We start from the raw sequence: 18,546 nt of genomic DNA on the forward strand, positions 1-18,546 counted from the left end.
TATATCATGTTACATTAATAATTATAAGCATGAGAAATACGTCCTCTTCAGCTTAGAAAACAAAGCGGAAGAAGTACAAGAATACAACTACATCGGGCAGATAGTAGTACTGACCACAACCACGAATGAGAAATCCGGCGCCGAATAGGTAGTGATTGGGGGGCAGTTCAAGTACTCAAAAATAATAAAAAAGAGGCTACCCTTTATCACTCCGAAACATCTACAACCAGTGCATACTGCACGTTAAGACGTACGGAGCTCAAACATGGCGCCTAGAGCTCAAACGGAGCTCAAACATGGCGCCTAGAAAAGAAACTTAGGTCGTTTCAATGGCAATGAAACGAATTATGTTAGGCGTATTACTGAGGGGCAGGAAACGAGTTTCCTAGATCAGAGAATAAACTAGAGTAGAAGTTATAATAGTTGGAATAAATAAAAACAAATGGACTCGGCTGGCTGTGTAGTGAGGTGAACCGACAACCGGTGGGCAATTAGGTAACCGAGTGGATACCAAGAGGTGGGCCTAGAAGAAGAGGAACGCCAGTAATACGTTGCAGCGAAGAAATAAGAAAATTCTGCGGTAAACTCTGGACTAGTTCGGCGCAGAACATGGGCCATTGGAGGTCAGTGTGAGAGACCTTCGTTTTGCTGGGAGCAAGAGTACGGCGATTACTATGATGACGATAACGATGATGGTGATGTAGATAATGATGTATTGTATCCAACCTGCTCAACTTCGGTGTGTCCCCACACCCTAAAGGCAGGGTGGTAGCCTTCGAAAACACTATTATACTCTAAAATGTGTTCGAGTCTCCTGTTGATCATGTACGGGCACAGCTTGCGCCCAGGCACTTTGTCAGTGCAATGGGACAATCACTTTGGGCTACGTTTGGGTGCTTTCCCACTTCGAGAAAGGCCTCTAATGTGGCCTCCACAGAGAGAAATGAAGGTGCCGAGGAAGTCGCATTGTGTGGTATACATAAAGAGTGCTTAATTGTATCTGCGTGAAAGTGTTTCGTTATAGTGTATTCGAAGTCTGCGGCTAGAGCGGAACGCTTACTAGAGCTCGGAGGTACCTTCACGTAAGAAAATAAAAAAGGAAGTTCTAGGGTGTGTTCTCCTATTATTTATTTATTTATTTATTCAAGATACCTTACAGGCCCACGGGGTGGGGCATAGAGTAAGGGGGAGCACATAACACCAACAGAGTAAGTTTACAAATTATATAACACCGGTGGGCAAGACTAACAACCAACATGAAGTCAACTGTATCAAGCAAATACACACGCCAACACACACACACTCACAAAATCGAATCTGCGCGCGAGCCTCGAAACTTGAAGTCGCGGTAACAGAAATTTTGTTACATTCAGTGAAAAGTTAGTCAAAAATACACAGTATTTAGTCAAACAGCATTTAGTCAAAAATGAGCAGGATCATACAGGACACGATAAGCCCATCAATGCCCTTTGAAATATCGGACACTTGTCGAAGGCGAGAAAAAATAACTACTAAAAAATACAAACAGTCTAATTGTCAGCGAAAAGTTCAGAAGCAAAATAGTCAGACGCAAGGCGCCTAAAGGTTACACGGCATGACACAGATGCGATATGATCGGGAAGATCGTTCCAAAGGCGTATAGCACTTGGGAGGGCAGATGAGTTAAAAGCATGTGTGGCACCGTAAATGCGTGAAAAGCTGTAGTGGTTGAACAGTCGACGTGACGTGATACATGGTCGTTGAAGATTAAACGGTGGCGTTGTCGACGCATAAATGTACTTATGGAAAAGGCATATGATTGCAATATAGCGACGGGTTTGCAATGGCTGGAGACAGCATTGGCGTTTAATTTGTGTGATGCTAGAATATATTCATGGTGGGATATCTTTTCACAATTTTTGTTTCAGTTTCATTGAAGTTTTAGTGTATTGTGCAAAGCTGGACAAGTGATGTAAGTGTTGGGCAAGTGTGTTCAGCTTGGCCTCAAGTCTGCTCTTGGTTGCACTGTCTAAGGACAAGCTGTGAGGCAGTTATCCTCAGAGCTTCCGTACTTGTACCCGGTATTATGTGTATTTTTGTGATAATTTGTCGGTGGCATAAGGCCGCGCCAACTCTGCAGTTTTGCCTCATGGTGCACACGCTTCACAAAAACATCTGCCCGCTTGAAAGAAACGAGAGTCTGACATGGGCGATCTTCGAAGGACACCCCACGTCCGCCTAGAGGGCTCGTTGCACCGGGACCCTCTACTGTGAGTCGAGGCACCGGGGCATTCGAAATTGAATTTTTGATTGGGTCGACCATATGCGCCGTAGAAAATTGGCTTGCGGTCTCCACCGCTGGTGTAGTGTACTATACATGTCTTTTTCAATTTATTCCAGTTTGTTCCTGTTTTGTTCAACTTTTCGGGAAGGTGAACGGTTTGGTCCATTTTTATGTGTGTTTATGTGCACTCAAGTGGACACCACTTTAAGATTTTGTGCCCAGTTCCCACTCAATAGTTTGAAAGACAACTGCAGACACCATTTTTATATCGAGGGGTGAGTGGGTAATGTGTGCTGTATTATGGTATATAGCGGTTATGTGGTAAATAAACATGCCTCCGGTGATGTTAGAAAACCAGCAATAAGGCTACCTCTGCATTCGTTCCGGATGATACGCAGAACACATTCTGGGCAAGAATTTATCAAGAAGGATGAATGGTTCGGAAACTGATTGAGGGTATGTTAAAACTCAGAGCCTGTTATGCAAGAGTCGGGGGCACAGTAAAAAAACATACCGATGTTATTCTGCTAAGAATTATTGGTCCTAATTCAACACCCTTCAGGAGCATCTCTTATGGGATGGTATTTATGCCAAAGATTGATCGGGCAATGGTAGCCACATAGCAGAAGAATATACCCAGCGATCCCCGTACTTTCTGACTACTAATAACCCTTAAGCAAATTTGTATGTTTGTTGTTTAGATGTCTTTCTTGAGCGCGTTACACTAGGTTGACTTCTATTCAGTACCTCACACATCTAGTTTTATGCTGGGCCTAAAGTTCTATTGCAATTTTTTTTCTTAGTTACTTATTTCGTGTGCTCAGTGTGTGTGCCTTTCTGAACACACAAGCGTTATTAGTGAATATTTTGATTTGAAAGTGGCCATCTTATTTTGGCACAATGTAGTTTTGAAGATGTTTTCGAAGTTGCTTTCACAGGACGTGGAAAGGTTGCACGTCCATATTCTTATCAGACCCTTTCGGAGTGTAGGAGGTGGGGTCTCTTAAGCCCACCCCGACAGCTATTGGAAGTCTTCACAGGCTTCCTGACAGGAGTTCCTGGTGCGTTGATGTTGGGTGCAGTTCTAAAGCTTCCAGTAACACTGCCGTTCATCAAATCTGGATTTGAAGTCGTGGGACCACACCCTACGGATACCGTCGTTAAACAATTCACCGGACGCTGCACAATTGGAGGAGCGTCACAATTCTGCACTGCCAAAAGCAGTCGGAGTGGGACCAACTCAGCCTTCAGAGTGGTCCTAGAAAAAGGCGGCACCCTGATCAAAGGAGGGATGGAATCAGCCACGCGGCCGCAAGAAGGCTCCACTGTCTCACTGTGCTGACGATACGTCGTCATCTACAACAACGGCAGCTTCTTTGAGGTGTGGCAGAAAGCAGCTTGTAATTTTGGCGCGCTTTTGCAAAAGGATTGCTTCCTGTTCCTTTCATTAGAAATATTTGTTTCGCGTCTGCATGTTGTGCAATTTCGTGAATAGGCTCTGTGCGATTAAGACATTTTGCTATGCTCTTCTGACAGTGGTCTGATTTTTAATAGGGCTGCCCACAGGTAGAACCAGTCATCTTTTCTCGGCACATTTGAGATCCATGGCCATATTGAACTTGATCCAGCGCCTCGAATTTGATACATATCCTTATATATTTCAGCTGAGAAGGCCCAATTTTACCTTTTTTTGTGGTGTTGTGCGATCTCACGTTAAATGGGGTGCCTAGATAAAATTGTTCATTCGCTCTCTAAATGCCCATTCGTTTGACTGCTGTTACGTTTTCAGGTTGAAGCCCAAGAAAACGTTCTGCCTCTGTCTCATAGTCTAGATATTTGCCCGAAACCACTCCTTACGAGAAGTTGAAGGCCCGGTTTGGTGCCACTTAACCGAGCAGTCAGCCAATAAATGAGATATTTGTATCATCGTAGTCTAAACCAACAATAAACTCGATGCATTTGGCCGGAAGAATAACTAACTTCCTCGCAACCGTGGTGTCGTCTACGGAATGAATAACGACCAACTTGTAAAAGTGTGCTAGTTTTTATGTGCTAGTACTTCAGTGAGGCTATTTTAAAGGGCCGATCCTTAAATTGTAGCGTAGGCAAAAAACGCAATATTAAAATATGCTGGGGTTGGGATTCATTCCTCAGGGAACAGTTTATGTCTCGAAGCTTTCTACCAGCTAAACAGACAGACATTAAACCAGTTGAGGCTTCCCCAGGGCTTAGAAGCTCATTGTTCTGGGCCTCTATGATTCTCTTTAGAACTCTCTGTCACAATTAGTCGCAGCTTGAGATTGAGAGTTTGGAAACCCTGCTGTCACTGATACCATCAGCTTCAATACACACGGTGCCCCTTGGGGGTAACACAAACAAATAGCGGATACGCTTGAAATATAGGCCACAAGTAACCATGTAGGTTATTGCTCCGGAAACAAAACAACCGAAATGAATTTGAAAGTGTATTTTATGAAAATATTGCTCCATCCATGGAACGCGCGCTCCAATATAATTTGTGTCGCAAACAACCCTTATTTTGCATTAATTCCTACTGTAGTCAAGTTGGCGAGTGTTAGGCCGTATTGCAGTTTGTTCTTATATGAATGCCGTTGTTTGTATGCATGGATTTTGGCTTAAACGCTGGAGTGTAATTTGTGTGTAGAAACTTTCGATGAAGACGAAGATGAAGCTCGCACCGAGCTGAGCAGACGCATAGACGAAGTCGATGAAGACGACTAGGCGAGGCGACAAGATGGCTGTGCATTGAACGGTTCTCTGTGAATAGTGTGAATATATCTGCTTTATATCGACGACGGCCTCCTCCCTTGCCTCCCTGGACGTTTTCCACATTGTGTACCTAACTCATTTTAAACGTATATGAGTGCGCTGCTTCATAGGCCACCGAGAGGACGGGTTTCTTAAGTAAATATTTTAATGTGGTGTCTCCGATTTTGCAGTCATAAACAAGCTTCCTTTAAAACATATACCATTTTACAATGGCTAACTTTTGTGACAACAAATATGCGACAGGAAAACCTAATGTCACAAACACTCTAATCCTTTGAGTGTGTTGTTTGTGTCTTTCAACGAACAAGACTAAGCACTTCAGGATAGTTTTTCGCGTATTTTGACGACTGTAGAAAAAATAAAAGGAACAAAGTTCTACGAAATTTACAGGTATATTGATGAAGCCGTCTTTCGGGGAAAAGACATTCAAGGCGCTGTTATCATGTCCTAACTTACGTCATCCCAGGAGACGAACAGGAGGTACAAATGTTTAGGTTGCCCGAGAACATCAAACTAAAAAGCCATGGCCCTCAGTTCTGCCATCCATCTTGCAAGTGTTTCTATAATCTGTCGTCAATAGCCCTCTCGTTTCGCCGTTATTGGTATCTGGGCCGTTCCATACAGTGCAAAATAACACTGCCAGGTTGACCAGTATGCAAGCGGTTAATGTTGGTCCACTGTGCGGCATAGCCAAAATATTGTCAAATTTTATATTGTTGGCAATGGAAGCCCAACCCAACAAGAACTGTCATCGTTTGCAGGAGAGGTTTAAGCTATTATCCCGGAGTACGTTTCTTGCCGTGATGGGCGTGTTGATAAAGATTAAATGTTGCAACTCGAGATGCGAACGCTTAAAAACAAAAAGCGTGAGTGAAGCACGTTTTCTCGTTTTTTAAAGCAGGATAACATTAGAAAACACAGCTCCTAAGGTGAAACATCTTGTGATGCCACCAATTTCAAGGAAGGAATGTTCTTTCTGAGACACCTTGATATGAAAGCTTGGGAAGAGTTTGATAGCGGATGCCCTGGTGAAACTGTTGTGATGCCAGAAGTAGCAATTGTTTTTAAAGGGGTTAACAGAAGCAGTAATGCAGCATTTAGGCCTCTCAAGTGATTTTGAGGCAACATTTAGCGATTTTAAAGAACTTGACTGCTGCATTAAGGTTCTGATACCGCCACGTCGATTTGCCTTGTGGCAGTTTTTGTATTTCTTCTCTTTATCCTAGGACGGTACTAGTGCTAGTGTGGTAACTAGCGCTGTTGTCAGAACACTTGGCTGCTGTGTTTTAAATCTGGGTTACAATCGAATTCTAAACCGGCCGTTTTGTTATGGATATTTCAAGTAGTAATTTTTTCGCGGATAAAATTTGGTTCCAGTCGTGGAGTCTCCATTACTCCTTCCATTTCTCGTGTTTCATCAGACATCTAAGGTTTCACCTTAAGTAGTATGTCACGGTTCTATTGACTTGTGCGAACATGCCATTTTTATTTCTTTTCTAAATTCTTTTTGTTTGACAAAACCTAGCGATTCATGCCGATGGTGGCTTTACGAAGCTATGAACAGTCCACGTGCACAAGCCAAAGTACAACACACCCAAACACCCCAAGCAAGAATGAGCGCGTCTGCAGCGCTTTCCAAGTCGCTAAACCCTGAAGGCGTGGTATTGACAGACGTTTAACCCACTACTGGTGATGAGCAGGTACCTTGCATGAGAGCTTGGGGCCATGAGCTCATCGGGCCCTATGAAGTGCATTCGTTTTTGCGAAATCATCTTGCAAGTAGGGAACTGCTACGCACGAAAACGAGTAACGACTAGCCTTCTTTCCCGCATCAGCTTCAGCCATCTAAATTTCGAACCAATCTTATGAATACAAAGATCTCCACAATTTATTTGCAGGCCGAGCTTGTGAATGCACAGATCCCGACAATATTGGCAGGCCGAGTTGTTAACTTTCTCTGCCACTTTGTTAAAATGCAAATTTACTTCTCTATAGATTTCTGGTGACAACTAAATCCCCTGCGCCTTTGTGCCGCCCAGATAAACTTTGCAAACAGTGAAAAGACAACCACCCCTGCTGCTGTCTTTTTACAGCAAGCTACAATATTTCGCTTATAAATCGTGGTATACAGGTCTGAAGACGCATTCGGCTGTACAAGCGAAGAAAATGTTCATTTTGATCATCAGTTGTACCAAGGAGCAAAATCAAAAATATATAAAAATACACAGGTATCGCGTTTTTTCTCAGTAAAGCAGAAAGAGAGTAGTGTGATCGTTGTCGCCGACACTTAGGCAATCTACATAATGTTCGCATTGGAATGTTTAATGGCACCAACAGGGCAATCTGTAGAAAAAAGCAGCAGTTCAATATTATGCGACCTAAACTACATTAATTTTATCACTCCTCCGTACACAAGCAATACACACAATACTGATATCCTGGCGTGTTCTATGACGACATCAATAGGGCTGTGTTATTTACCAAGGATACCTATTTCGCCCGTGAAGAAAAGGGGTAGTATACAGATGTGCGTTCAGTTCTGGCGAAAAAAAGATACCCAAAACAGACGCACCCTTCCTGCGTCATGCAAAGGTTCGATCAATTTTGTCTGACATGAAGAACTGAAAGTTTTATAAAACAATAAAAAAGACAAATAATGTAAAAAGAGATTTACAAATTACGGGATCTTACATACGAGCTAAATCTGGTGCTGCTTTCGACTTGCAATGAAGAACCAGAGCTGAAACATAAGTTTTAATTCCTGGTATGTGGGCTAAACTGATAAGGCCGCAGGTTTCGACAACATGGTCGTGTCCTTTTGAGGGCAGGTGTATTATGATATGAGCATCATAGTACACCTCTTCTTAAACGAATGCGACCATGCTGTCACGTTCTGGCAAAACATTTGTGACATTGAAATTCTCCTGACACCGTAAGTATGAATCTAAATACCTCTGGAAGGCCGTTTCTTCGTTTTGTGCACGTTTTTTTATTCATACGACAAATATAATTTAAAAATAGTCTACCAAGCAAGGGTCACGACTGCGTTACAGAAAATTCCAACATCGGGAGCAAAGTGTTTCTTTCAAAATAGCCGTCTCCGTATGAAGAACTGAAGTTCTGGCTACATCATAACCCACGACACAATTTTCCTTGACCTCACAAGCGGTCGCCGTAACCTACTCTTCTAGAATAAATATGAAATATTTCTTGCAATTATACCACTGACAGTGGGCCTACTGCGCGGGCTTTGTTTAAAGCATCAAAATATGATTAAAGAAACTCCCGCATTGACAAATGAATACTTTTATTTAGGCTAGCAACAAGAGCAAAAGAAATTTTTCTTCTTTGATCCAAAGCTCCAACAGGGCTTGCATATGCGAGCGAATTTTCGAGGTTCAACACAGCCAACTAGGTAAAGTGGCTTGGGTGCCATTCTCGCTGAAGCAAGCAGGGTATGGAAATGCAATCTCTAAACCGAGCGGCTGTATGCCAAAAAAGTATTGCGTTTCTCAGGTAAACAATGTTAATATCCTATGCGCCTTTTCTATTCTTGCCCAGTGTCAAAGATAAACGATAATTGCGAGACAAAAGGAGACAGGCTTTGAAAAGTGAAGACAAACGGGTGCTATTAGAGCTGACTTTTTTCATTCCACACGTTCATTTATTCTCACGATCACACAAAAACAGGAGTGAATTAATAATACACTAGACTAGTAGTAGTTTTCATATGTCTTGATTTTTAACGCTAGTGTATGTTTTTGTGGCGAAATCTACTAAGTACAATGTAATAACGTGGCTTATGAACTACGCTACTGGGACGTTCAAATTTGTAACAAATCTTGATTGGGCTGCTTTCTGCCTTCTTTTAAATGACCTTTCAGACCTACCAAACCAAACAAGCTTCGGCTGAAAAAATATATATCTCCAGTTTTGACAATTTCGGCTGAATATTGTGCCGAGTTTGTTGAAAACACTATACGGAATTTCAGTGCCCATAGCAGGTTACAAACATGTACACAGATGCACCGCAACACACAAGTTCTGGTGCTATTTGCCGCAGTCCGCGATGTACAGAGCATTTTTTTGAATTTCTACGAAGGGGCAGGCCATTACTTTGATTCTGACCAACGTCTGTCACACCTCCTCTAGTTGAAAAAACGATCGTGGAGAGGCTTTCAATTCGCAACCGCACAGTGCGGTAGCTTGACCTCCGCGGATCTACAAAAATATACCCCACCAGAAATGATTCAATATGAGGCTTTGTGCATGTAGTAAACTAGCTTCGCTTGGAAAACGTAGACACCACCGTTTTGCGCATCCGTGCACCATACGAGAGCCACAATTGTGTAGACAAACTTTTTTATCAAGTAGATGGCTTTGTAGTTTTTGAAAGTTACGACAATACTGGGTACAGATAGTCCATACCTCTAGAAATGAACATTACAGTACTAAGAAAGATGTTGAGAACCTTGTTCAGTTAAAAAAAAACTCCTGTTTTCACGGTAGGCTTTGATACACAATAAAAATATAAACCTTGCCATTCTCTTCCCAGACTTGAGACGTATTATTGTTAGAACCGTGCTATCACAAGCCATCGTAAGCCACCTCAGGCCAGAATCTTTTCTGGGAAAAAAAAGGTCCTTCGCCTTACCCCACCCCCACATGGGAAAAAAGATTCAAAAGTTCGGGCACAGACCCCACAAAATGCTTGGAAATAAAGATGCGAAGAATGTGGAAACAGAAAAACTTGAGATCTTCCATTCCAGCAATAGCAGCGGCCTTCTAAGAAGAAAACAATACAATTGTGATGGGTGCGGGGTAGCTATTTCAAAGCCACATTATCAGTAGACCGGACAGTGATGTCGCATATAGCACACCAATGGGGCCAAATAGAACAACTGAACATTAGGGCTTGCATGATCACTACGTGCAGTCAATCACCTACATGCACCTCACCACACTTGCTTGTCGGCTCCTTGCTTCTCTTCTGCTTACTACCACACTTCGTCAACCAGCATTTCTTTTTGTTCATATTGCTGCGCCGGATTTTGAGCAATACTGGAACATCTTGAAACCAAGACCTAACAACTGCCAGGTTCAAAGACTCCGCCAAATCGACCAGCGGTACTCCTGTTGTGTGATTAGACCTTTTTGAGAGCATTTTAAGGCAGTAGTATGTTTTGCAGAATACAATAGCGAAGGCCGTGTAACGCGCTGTATTTCCACAAAAACGAGGATTTTGCCGAAGTAACACCTCCAATCATTATTACAGCGTAAAAAAAAAATTGGCAGAACAAAATTTCGAAAAACAAAAAAAAAATCAGAAACTGGCGAAAAGAGCGAACTGCATTTCTCCCTGCGTTTCCAGACACTTTCAGGTTTGGTTGAAGTTACACCTTCAATTGTTATAATAGCGACCAAGAGGATAATTGCTTGAGACGAATTGGAGAAAAAAATAATAAAAAGGGGAAAGCTCACAGCACCAAGAATTTCCACAAAAAGGTAGGTTTGGTAGAGGTCACACCTTTAATTGTTATTGTACCGTTGTTGGAGAAAATTTTTAGGTTAGAATTTGCGGAAACCAGAATGTAATAAAAATAGAAAAAATATTAGTAAAATTGGCGAAACTGGAAACGTTTTGCAATAACACAAAATAGCGGATTTGGCAGATGTGACATCTTGTGTGCTTATAATAGCAATATTGAAAATAAATGGTCATCTGGAAAATTAAAAAAGCTAAATAAGAAAAGTATTAAGAATGGAGAAAATCACCAAGGATGTAAAGCCCTGGCTGTCCAAAAAAATTCAGATATATCAGAACTAACCCTTTTTATTTTTATGATAGCGTAAATGGAGGTAATAGGCAGAATACAATTTCGGAAAAACCAAAAAAGGTAAAATGCTAACCTTGAGCACCATGCATTTCCACATAAGTGGGGATTTGGTGGACTAACACTTTAATCCTCATAATACCATAATTAAAAATATTTGTCGGGCTGAATTATGCAAAAACAAAAAATCAGGAAAAGCAGAAAAGAAACTGCTAGCTCGTGAACCCTGGAACTGTTTGAATTTCAACAAAGATGAAGGTTTGACCAAAGGAACACCTTTTATGATGAATATAATGTAACTAGAGATCATAGTTAGGCAGAATTTACAGAACCCATACATATCGGCTGTAACGAACTCGAACTCAAGACAAGTGGCAAGAGCATGGTATGCAGTACGAGACAATTCTAAGATTTTTGCGGATATTTTATGTTGAAATAGACTACCAAAGGCAATACCTATGCAGCAATCTAAAAAACCTTTGGTGATTTTAGCCGCCACACTTACCAAGGTGGTTTTCACAAGAGGCTGCGCAAAACATTTCTAGTGTTGGTCACCCAAATATTGTCCGACATGAATCTGTTGTGCATTGATGTCCAACCTTTCAACCCACTTTACTAGGGAGATAAACCAAGTTGCCTTACCTGTCTGTAACCTTTCCATGCCAAACGTCTGCAAGCTTACCAAGGCAAACAAAGGAAATACAGCGGGGCTATAAAATAAAATTTCTAATACGCGGTTGATGTGTGTAGACGTTTACCATCACAGCAGCCACACATTTTTATACTACCTCGTATTGATGTAACATAAATCTGTCATGAAGTCTAAAAGATTGCTGTGTTCTTTTTGGAACAACTGACACCAGCTTTAATCATCACCATGCTTTCGTTCGCGTACTTCAATAAAGCAACGCCGTCGAACCAGAAACCTGTAATGAGCGGAGTAGGCAGCCCGCTTCCACTCATCTCTGCAACTTCTATGTACGTCCCGTTTTCAAAGCTTGCGCGCTTGTACAATTAACTTCAGCAAGAGTGTGCACTGACTAAATCTGGAAAATAAACTTGTGCTGTATGAAACAGTGTGGGTCAGAGTTTGGTGTACATTTTCACGCCAATTTCAAGAATCGGTTCACAAGATATACAATCACAATAAATTGATGGTTTATTCGAATCTCGAATTCCTTTTTATACTTATATTTTATGCTCCATCGTGACACCGGACATTTCACTAACGGATGTGGCACTACCTAGAGAATTTCATACTGCTGAAGGCAAAGTGCGCATTTTAACTGAATGTGTTTAGTTTTTTCGAAAATATTTCTGCAATGGTTCATACACCTTTGAGTGAATGCTGCTCCTGCTCTGACGAGTGGGGCTTCAAATTGTTTAGTCTGTGTTCTGCTGAGAGTACATGAACATCTATGTTTGAAATGCCGTGGTAAAAAGTCACAGGCATCTTTTCTAGAGAAATATAGGCAGACTCAGGAGGAACACATTCGGTTCAGTGCTATTCACAGTAAATTTATCGCATTAGAATGCACTGATAACTTTATTTTTCGAGTATTTCACATACCCTACATCTCTCCAACTAACCGATTTGTTGTTCAAGAGGTAAGAGCCAGTCCTAACAAGGTGATCATCGAACTGTTCCAAGTGTATATGCAGATACACCTAAATTTTCAACAGGCCTCAATCTTTTATGTGATAGATTTTTTTATTCGTTTATTGTTTCAAACGTGGTTATTTCCAAAAATTTAAACCAACAGAAGTACCTCAGCTCTTAATATTATTCACAATAAATTTGGTTGCCGCATGTTTGCAGAAGGCCCTGTTGCAAAAAACAAAGTGCCGAGAAATATTCACATTGATTTGAAATAAATACTTTTGATAATAATTCGGCTAGACCGTTTTAAAAATAAGGCAATGACGGCATCTCCCAAATCACTTAATGCTTAAAGTTGAAATACAGGAAGAAATTCTTTTTGCACTTACTCCTGATCGTATAAGTTGCTCCGGTTGACATAGGTTCGAAAAAAAGCAACTCCGTTTTTTGTGGAGTTATCAACATTGTCACGAATGCACATTGATTGTCCGGACTTTTCCGACGTAAAAGAAAACCAGATTCTTGATCCTTGCGACATGAACTGAAACCAAATTGTAAGAATTGTTAAAAATCTCTAAAAACTAAAATAAACTTTGTTTTTATTCATTTTCCGTTTAAATGTTTCAATTCTTTGGCCACCCGGTGGTTTTATTTGTTTCATACACATTTGTCATCACCTGTTCCTGAAAACATTTTGCAGGATTACCAAAATATTCCTGGTAATATTCGTGTGCGTAGACAACAGAAAAAGTGTTACAATTACGATGAATTACCTTCTACGTATATAAGGTTTCCGAGTTGGCTTTGCTGGGTGAGAAAAGCTTCTACATGAGTGTTTTAAAATATTGTGCCAGATTAGGTTCGGCACGTCGTCAATGCTGAAGAGTTTATTCGGCTAATGGCAACATAGAGCTGGTATTAAATATTTGCACTTGTTTTTATGTCAAACGATCTATCATTTCCCGCAGCACGAAGCATTGCGGCAAGCCAACGGCGATGAAAAGCAGTTAATGTCGTTGAAGTGTGGCCCCAGCCACCCCTGAAGCTTTAGCCATGCCTGCCCTGAAACGTCGGATTCTGCATACCGTATATAATAAGACGGAAGGGCTAATTAATATTCCCATATGTAACTTCCTTACAAGGCAGATTTTCGTCCAATGTCTACATTGGACATTTACTTCTTCTGGTTGGAACTTAGCAAAAACCAACTAGTAACGATTTCTACTTCCAGGAAAGTTCACTCTTTCCGTCTACAGAAATTCACTCTGGAACATAGTGTAGCTGCTGTTACCCAAAGATTCAACTGTGACGGAGTGATGATTTGGCAACACACCCTATGCCAGCCCGCCGTTGGCTATTAACTTTACCCAGGCTTATCCTTCCACTGAGCGCAGTTAATGTCATACATACTTGTATACTTTTGCTGCTCCCTAGGCGAAGTGCTGGCCTCTCTTGGTAAATATATGAGACTTTATACTGACCTGGTAGGTCTGGTTCTCGCTACCGCCATTTTACTTATTTAACACCGCATTTTCATTGTTAAAAGGTATGCTTGAGGAAAAAGAACGGTGTGTTTCATATTTTGCACCTATGGAGGAGCCAGCTCATATATTATCACAACTGCTGCCTAGTTTTGTGAAAGGCTAAACAACTCTGAATAGGTTATAGGGACAAATTCTTCATAAGATAAATTGGTACTTTGGCGATAAGCGCCTCGGAATGATGCTGAAATATTCCGGATCCTAACCGACAAAATTTGCGTTATATCTAAAGCGCAAATAAATAGTTTTTGAACGTGGTTTTCTCAATACTAGTCAAACACAAATGTTATGCTACTTACCGCTCAGCCCACAGCTGCTGCTTTAAAAAAAATTTGCTTTATCTCCCGGAGCGCACGTAATGTGCCTTTTACGGACGAGTTATCAATAGTGTTTTGCCTGCATTTTTTGATTTTGTGAGAAACTGGTTCTGTGCGCTCTTGTGCGTCACAACGCCGATTTCATTGCGTCTCTACGTAATGAAGCTGGCGTGATTGTCTGCATAAAATTGCCCGCAGTAAAAATTCTGGAGCTGAAAGATGGCAAACAAAGGAGATTCTTCTTGCGTGTTTTTGGGGAGAGTCAGGTTCTTGGTTCGGAAAAAAATTACAAGCTTTCCAGAGACAACGTTTTGGTGTTAGAAAAGTCAGAGTTCTCCCTTTTCCCGAGTATACAGTGGAGTTTAAATGTTTTAGGAGAAAATGTTCCCTTCAAAATGTTCTGCAAGAGTACCCATACTGAGAATTTTAACTTTTGCAGTGGTTTACTGAATAACTAAAAAGAGTGGTGTACTTTTGTTTGTTTCGAAGTAATAAACACATGAATACCTATGTCACATAGCTTTTGTTCCTACTCAAATGCAAAACAAAAACCTTGAAAACTGTGCTGCTTCCGATTTGCGCATTTATTATGAAAGCTAAATCAAATATATATTACACCCAAAACGGTTGGTTATATATAATCGTAACGAGTTCCCTTGGAGGCTTTTTGTTAGGAAGAATGCTTGAGAAATTCAGACCATAAATCGACCTCCAAAGTGGCCTTCGAATTGTATTTTTTTTCCTGATGTAAAAAAATTGATACCCAAAATCTAACATTTTTTCAGGCAGTCATATTGCCAAATGAAAAATCCGGAAATTCTAGCCCAGAGATGTCTTTACATAGTTTGCGTGTGAAGGTAGGACAATCAGTTTTAAATGACCCAGAAAATATCGAATGTTGCTTCTGATAATTCGATTCATTAAAACTCTATTTGGAGCGAAACCTCTGACTGTTATTGTGAAGGTATAACGCCACATTTCTCTAATCGAAAGCAAATTAAACTTTTGGAAAACACGAAGCCTATTTCACAAAGGAATACGTATTAAACGTTGCATGCGAAAATTACTCACTCGGAATTTCGAACTTTGTTCTCACGGTTTATTATTATCTCTTATAAATAGACATGACGATAGAAAACCCAAAGAAGGTGCTGATCTCATGAATGGGATCAAATCTGATCAAGCTGAAGAAATTGGTTTTGTTCCATAAAGCGTTCGTATTTAGGGCTAATATTTCATGTGTGTTTTATTTGATATAAATCTGTTTCTGTGACAAGCTGAGTACTTTTGGTTTACGCCTGAAACGAGCGGGACTACAACGGCTCAGCTAAATTGAGGGTATATTACGCATAAAAAGAGGCAGCCGTTCTATTAGCATCATGTATTTAGCGAAAGCCTAAATGACCTAGCCTCTCTGCGCCTAACAAAGACAGGGTAATAGGAAACAGTGAAATTTTTTGTCGTCGCAAATCTCTCAATAAATGTTAGCATAAGTGAGAGGCGGCATGACGCCTAAGAGACCGAGTGAGGTGATTGAAAAAGTTGGGGTTGTTTTCAAGGCGAACAACCAAGATTGCAGTCTTGGTGAGCTGCTAAACCGTAATATCGTAAAACAGCCGCGCACAAAAACAATGGTTACAAGAATAACGATAAAAGTTGCATTCTGGGCGCGTTGTATTCCATCAAAATACCAAATAATTGCGCAAGAAATGGGAGACACGGAAAAAGTCAGGACGAATAAAATGTGGTTAGAAATTTGCGCCCTGTGTGTCCGTACTCACTTTGTCTGTTTCTCCCCTTCTTTGCGCAAATATTTCGTGGAAAGACTAAAGACGCATGGCAGCACTGTGTCCGTCGTACATCTTCCCTCCTTTTCTGGGGGCCGCTTGCTTCCGATATACAAAGCAAAGCGTCTGCAGCCGCAATATGGTAAAGCCGTTCGACAAAGTTGAGCAGAAAAGCGTCTCAGGCCTTCAGCAATATATTCATGCTTTCACATTCACAGTCCATAACAAGTGCTTTGTTGTCATGATAATTTTGCGAAGCAGTTGCCAGAATAAATGAGCTAATATTTTTAACAGCATTTAAAACAACTGCAAATTGCGCAGCATTAGTAGTATTATAGCTCTTCTGAACATCCAATCAGTAAAGCCCTACACAATCACAGGTGATAAGTAAACCCGAACCAATTCTTCTTTCTTTTACGCTGTCGGCACGTATTTTTTCAGTTCTTAGTCGTTATGATAACACGGGTTGTTTTAAAATTGACAACATGGTTGTTATTACCCAAAAAGATTTTGTTGCGCACAATGCGAATCCAGTTTTGCGATTTTATGGGTTGAATGTTTTTTGTATGTAATCCTTTAAGGTTTTCGCTTCAGATGCAAATTCGTGTTTTTTGGTATAATACTATCAAGGTCGTGCCACAACGCGTGGTTACCGAGCTTTGTTCTCCCTCCAGATCCCCAATCGCCTGTATAATAAAGAGTGCGCTAAAATATATAACTGCTTTATACAAGGAATATATCCGACATTACGCATTATTCTGCGAGCACACACGGCCTCTTTGCGAACAGCGACAGATCACATGTACGGCGATGTAGCAACTCATGCAGAGGGATAGGGGGACACGGGTCGAAAAATGATAAATATTGTTTAAAACAGCGATGCCGTTTTGTTCTTTTTTTAAACTTGAATCATTTGAAAATTCCACGCCACGTGTAGTCCACAACAATATATTGCAACATCCTATCACCGAAGGAATGTTTTGTAATGAGTATGTGCTTCCTGTTCTTCACAATCACATTTTTTCCGGCTGTTGGCAGATAAGACATTTTACTAAAAGTAACCATTACGTTTTTAGATTGTCCGGCGTTCTGTGGATTATTTGCGTCCAATGAAAACGCAAAAATGTCGAAGTATTGCGACAAGTCTAGCATATTTATCAAAATATGCAGAGAGAAATGCAAAGCACCCTTATTACCCTTTCAGTATGATGATAATACACTTACTTTAATTTGTCGCTTTGATTTAGAAGAATAAATAAAAGAGTGGAAATAAATTGGCAGTGTTTACACACCTCTTGAATGGTACCTCTTTGAAACCACCGTAAAAACTTGTTACGTCCATAAGAAACTGCTAATAGCATGAAAAGTAGGCTGATTTGTATGATATAGCGCATTGTGAAATGACCCGTTTTCTGGCTTCCTTATCACGGTGCGTTTCATGGTTTTATAAGGCAAGAAGCAACGTCGCCGCTGCTTCGTTGCGGTGCAGCTGCAAAAAAATGTCCAATAAACTCTTCCTCTGGAAACAGTACATTGCATTATAACCCACCCAGTAAAACAATGGGTACGCTGAACAAAGAGATTTTCTAAATTATGATCTTCGTGAATTGTTGACACTGGTTGTGACATGACATCTGTGAAGATTCCTTGTTTATTCAAAACATTCACGTAACTTACACTAGTGCGTTGAAAAGCGGGTAATGGTGTAATGGTTACAGGAGACAAAACGCCCGAAAATCCCCCAAAATGTGGTGCCCAGGTATTGGTGCGGGAAAACGTACAAACAGAGGAATATGTCGGGTGTGTCAATGACAGTTCGTTCACCCAGCTGCTAAAAAAATGGTGCGTTCACCATTTGCACAGATGACTAGCTGTGCATAAGTGTCAAGTTCTCAGTTAAGAAAACAAGGGCTCTAAATAACAATAGATACTTTTCACCAACTGCTAAAAATCGGGCTCTGACCCTACCCCTATTGTGCGGGACAAAATCAACAACGACACAACTACAATTCCTTGCCCAACTTGTGCTACCGCTCTCTTAAAATATACGCAAAATATGAGTCATAATACCCAACTCAATCTCCACAGCCGTTTAGAAGCCCTTTCATTAGTGTTTCAAACCTTAGAACTACCGTTTTTTGAAAAGTAAGGTTGAACACACCGTTGTAAAATTACATGCCCCTTTTTCAAAATACGAAACAAGTGAATTGAACTTTATTTAAACGTGAAAATGTGAACAACCTTTTTCATCGAAGCTCCATCGAAGAGAAACATGCATTTAAAAGCAGTTGGCACCGTATCTGTTGTGTTTAGACTTTAGGCTTCGGAATATCGACCCAGATGATATTTGCGATGCCTCCTAGTTGTTGGTTTGCTTATGTGTCAAACTTTCTGCTTGTTTTGTACGCGACAGA

General features: G+C 40.8%; 1 long non-coding RNA gene across 1 annotated transcript in view; it reads right to left on the reverse strand.

Annotated features, from left to right (window-relative positions):
- The window catches only part of LOC144142074 (uncharacterized), a 31,051-nt gene extending 13,508 nt beyond the window's left edge, over positions 1 to 17,543 (reverse strand). The window contains exons 1-2 of the long non-coding RNA XR_013316813.1: positions 17,425 to 17,543; positions 12,877 to 13,028 (exon numbers count right to left, since the gene is read on the reverse strand). This is a non-coding gene — a long non-coding RNA (uncharacterized LOC144142074). The remainder of the gene's footprint in view (positions 1 to 12,876; positions 13,029 to 17,424) is intronic.
- Positions 17,544 to 18,546: the final 1,003 nt, after the last annotated feature.

This window comes from Haemaphysalis longicornis, unplaced genomic scaffold (assembly GCF_048455015.1).
Source record: "Haemaphysalis longicornis isolate Haplotype H1 unplaced genomic scaffold, Haemaphysalis longicornis Haplotype H1 scaffold_6, whole genome shotgun sequence".
In the NCBI taxonomy this organism is placed as follows: domain Eukaryota; kingdom Metazoa; phylum Arthropoda; class Arachnida; order Ixodida; family Ixodidae; genus Haemaphysalis; species Haemaphysalis longicornis.